Here is a 4,298-nt window from a genome sequence, read left to right as displayed (position 1 = left end):
TATGTACCTCCGTGATGCCCCTGGCGGGACCAGACTGCTGGCAGGACGGGCTGGCACAGTCTTCCTGCCTTACACCTCACCACGCTGCACCGCAGTGCGTGGTCCTCAGGGTGAACCCAAACTCCTTACAGTATCCAAGGCCCTGCCCACCTGCCCACCTGCCCTATTTACCTGTCCAGCCTCGCCTGCCGCCCTCCCACTGCGCCCAGCTTCAGCCCTTCCCTGCTCCCACGGCCACGCGCCCAGCCCGGCCCACCTGCCCGGAGGCCCTCAGGGCAGCCACTCTCCTCACACATCGTCACCTTCCCCAGACAACCACGGGGGCCGGACAGGGATGACCATCTCACAGAGGACAGGATCAAAACGAGATCTGAAAAGGGATTTGTCATCATTCACCAAGAAAGTCCACACGAGAGGCGGGAGTGGAGCCCAGTCCCGTGGCATCCAGGGTGGGCTGTTCGGGGGCCCAGGGCTTCCCCACCCACGTCCTCCTCGGTGCTTGGAGAAGGACACACAACAACGGCCAGTGACGGAAGCCACACACAGCTGAGGCTGGCGACGGGTCCCCAAAGCCTGCATCACCGTGCTCCCCAGAGCACCCCCCACAAAGCAACCTGCCTTCTCTCCTGCTCTGCCCAGACGGTGAGGGGTGCAGAGAAACGCAAACACAGCGCACAACCGCCCCCGACAGCCTTCGTCACAGCTACCTGCAGGATTCAGCCATCCGTGGGGACCCCACGATGTGGAACTCGGCTCCTGCGGTCAGACGTGCACCTGCTCCCGAGGGAGGCGCCCGACAGCCCGGAGAGACCCGAGGGCGGCACGTGGAGATTCGGCAAGTCCGCGCAGGCCGCCGTTTGTGGCTGCAGCCAGACAGGAAAACCGAGACGGTGTGAGCAGGAGGGTCTGGAAGGAGAAGGCCTTTCGGAGAAACGAGAGAAGGATCTTCTTCCAAGGGGCTGGGGGCCTCTGCAGACATGATCTCACTACTCCCCCACGACGCCCCGGGGACCGAGGGCCGGGGTCTCTGCCCAGTCCCCGTCTCAGAGAAAACTCTGGCTCAGCCGATTTCCCTAACGAGGCCAGGCCCTGAAGCGTGCTCCCTGGCAGTGGAGGCGCCAGGACATCCCCGCTCCGCAGCTGGAGACGGCGGGGTCTCCGATAGCTTCGGGGGTTTGTAAAAATGCTTGGCTCCCTCAGGGCGAAAATAACTGGGGAAAAAGCAGTTATTCAAAGGGGACTGTTTCCTTCTGTGCCAAGGGGCCGACTGCTCTGGCAACAGATGCCGGAGTCGGAGCAGCGACGCGGCGGGGAGAGGGGATCGAGCAGCGAGCGCTTTGCTGGGCCCTGGCAGGTGCCAGGCACGACAGAGCCGGACCGTGTCGGCGGGCGGGGGACAGACCGGCGCTCATGCTGCGGGCTAACGAGGCCCTGGAGTTGGTGCAGAGGGGAAAGTCTGGTGGCCAGGGCTGGGCCCGGGAGGCTTCATGGCACTGTCACTACTGCTGGCTCCCACAGCGCCAGGCCCTGTGCTGAGCGGTCTGTAGCAGTCATCTCACTTAAGTCCCCAACAGCCGCGCCAGGCACAAGCCTCCCACGTTCTCTGAGTGAACAGTGACCATGGTGTCCACTGCAAAATAAGAAGGTCGAAGCCACGGAAGTCAAGTAATTCACCACCAGTCGCTGAGGACGTGCACCCGGGAGCGAGCTCCGGAACCCAGGACCTGGTGCCGGAGAGCCCCAGCCTTGACCCCGGACAGCCCAGGTGAGACGGGGCTGTGCCTCCAAGGGTGGCCTCGCGGAGGTCACGGACTCCTCAGTGTGGATTTGAACATGGGAATAAAGATACTTATTTCAGAGGCTGTTTGGAAAATTAAATAAAAATTTATAAGCTTGCTTAGCAAGTGGCCTGCATTCACCACCGAATACGTCACTATTCAGCCTGTTTGATTAGTGATTCCCCTTCTCTGGCAGCGTCTTGTCATCCCTCCCGCGGGGCTGTTTCTCCCGCAAATTCCGGGCTGGGCTTCGAGGTCTTCCCACGTCAGTACAAAAGGACGTCTTTGGGGACCTCAGGCTTTTGAGTGCGGACATTCATGTTTCCGAGAGAAAACAGGCCTGTTTATGTAGCCACTGTGAACTAAGTTAGAACCTGGCTAGAACCTGCCGACGGCGGTCAGCGAGGAACAGTGGAATAAGTCAGTGGAGTCAGCGGTCCCTGACCTTTTCAGCACCAGGGACCGGTTTCAGGGAAGACAATTCTTCCACGGACTGGCTTGGGGGATGGTTTGGGGATGATTCAAGGGCATGACGTTTATTGTGCACTGTATTTCTATTATTATCACATTCTTACTTGCCACTCAGTGATAGGGTTTGGATATGAGTCTGCAAGCAATTGATTTATTGTGGTCTTTGTGTGTCAAACCTCTCTGCTAATGATAATCTGTGTTTGCAGCCGCTCCCCAGGTCTAGCATCACCGCCTCAGCTCCACCTTGGATCATCAGGCATGAGATTCTCATAAGGAGCCGCAACCTAGATCCCTCGCATGCGCAGTTTACGGTAGGGTCCGAGCTCCCATGAGAATCTAATGCCAGCATTTTATCCTTCATGGGTGCGGTGAAAGCAGAATTCTCACCCAAGGAAACCAAAGACCCTCCCCGAACTCCGCACAGTTAACACGCCCTATCAGAGCGTCTGTTAGTTGCTTCTCCTTGCTTCCCAGCCTGCAGGCACAGACTCCCATTTGGGGGGCTGTGGAAGAGGGAAGACATCCGTTTCTCTGTGTCTCTGTGAATCGTGGAGCTCTGTGGTCTGAAAGGGAGAAGGGAATACGGCACCCCAGGCTGGCGATCTGAGAAACTGGGGGAACCTCAGCGGCCGGGAGCCAGGATGCTTCAGCCCAGCCGGGCCGGGCAGCTAAATACAGGGAGAGGTGGGTGTCGACGCTGCGGGGTAGCAGGCGCCGGCAGCCACACCCTGGAAAAGTCCCCCTGTGTTCCGATTCCCGATATTTATTTTGGCCCCAGGCAGCAGACCCCTCTGGGGAAAGCAGAACCCAGTGGAACAGGGGCAGGGAGGAGGCGTTTGAAAACCACAGGGTTAGTGATGAGATGCTGCAAAACACACAGAACCAAAACACTGAGCCTGGGGTGGGCCGGGGAGGTGTATTTCTGGACTGTTCCATGACCGCCAAGCCCAGTGTGCAGAGCTGAACACGCCCGGATTCCTGGTTCCCTGCAGACCTCGATTTCCTGCAAAGCCTTCCATGAAGTGGTCCCAAATTTTCTTTAGATAAAAGGCCATAACAAGTCCCCTCCCAGCCCCCATAAGAGAAGCAGCAGCTTCGAGGTGGGTCACGTGACAAGGCTTCCCAAAGAAAGACCCCCTGCAGGAGTGTGAGCCTCACGCCTGGCACAGATGGGACCTGTGTCCTTCTCTGGCCTCCCCAGGGCCATCCGTCTGGGGGCTGGGTTTGGCGGGCAGCATGTCTCTCACCCCCCCCATGCATCACCTGCAGTAGAGCCGGGGACGGGGGTGCTGGGGGCCCAGCCTGCACTGGAGACTTCCCCGCACCCATCCCTGGAGACGTGTGGCTTTCCTTCCATTTGCTTGCAGGGTGGAGAAGGGGACAGAGCAGAGAAGCTGAGGGTACATCAGGGCCCATTTTCCCTGGGGTCCGGGGGCACTGAAGAACGTCCCCAGGTGGAGGTTGGGTGGGCCCAGGTCAGGGAAAGGGCAGACTCAGCTTCCAGACTCATCCTCCCTGTCCCTCCCCTGCAACTTTGCATGTGACCAGAAGGTGGGCTCTTTTCTCTGGCTGGGTCTCAGTGCCCCTGGTCTGCGGGTCCATCGTGAGTGTTAAACATCAACTGCGCAGAAAAGCCTTCTCAGACCATGTCCTCTCTCTCCTGCTCGACTTTGAGTCCCTGAGCTGCCAAACAAGGACTTGTCCGGTGGCCCGAGGTGCTCGCCCCGCAGCTCGAGGGCGCCAAGCCTGTGCCGTGGGCACGCAGCGAGTGCGGAGTCTGCGCCTTCCCCAGCCGACACTTCCTTAGTGACCGAGCAACTCGGCAGGTGAACCCGGTAGCTTCCCGGTCAGGGAGAGCTCTGCGAGCAGGACTCCGGGTGACCCACCGCCCACAGAAGAGGGACGTTCTCAGTGACCCCCAGCACGGACCACACCCCCTGGAAGATGGGGGGGATCATTCTCAGCCCCCCACTGAGCCCTGGAGGCAGCCAGCAGAAAACTCTGGGTCTGAGCCCCTGTCATTTCCACTCTGATCCCGCTCTCTCCTCC

Source organism: Propithecus coquereli, unplaced genomic scaffold (assembly GCF_000956105.1).
Source record: "Propithecus coquereli isolate 6110/MARCELLA unplaced genomic scaffold, Pcoq_1.0 Scaffold94, whole genome shotgun sequence".
In the NCBI taxonomy this organism is placed as follows: Eukaryota; Metazoa; Chordata; class Mammalia; order Primates; family Indriidae; genus Propithecus; species Propithecus coquereli.
Note: the sequence above shows the minus strand (reverse complement) of the source record.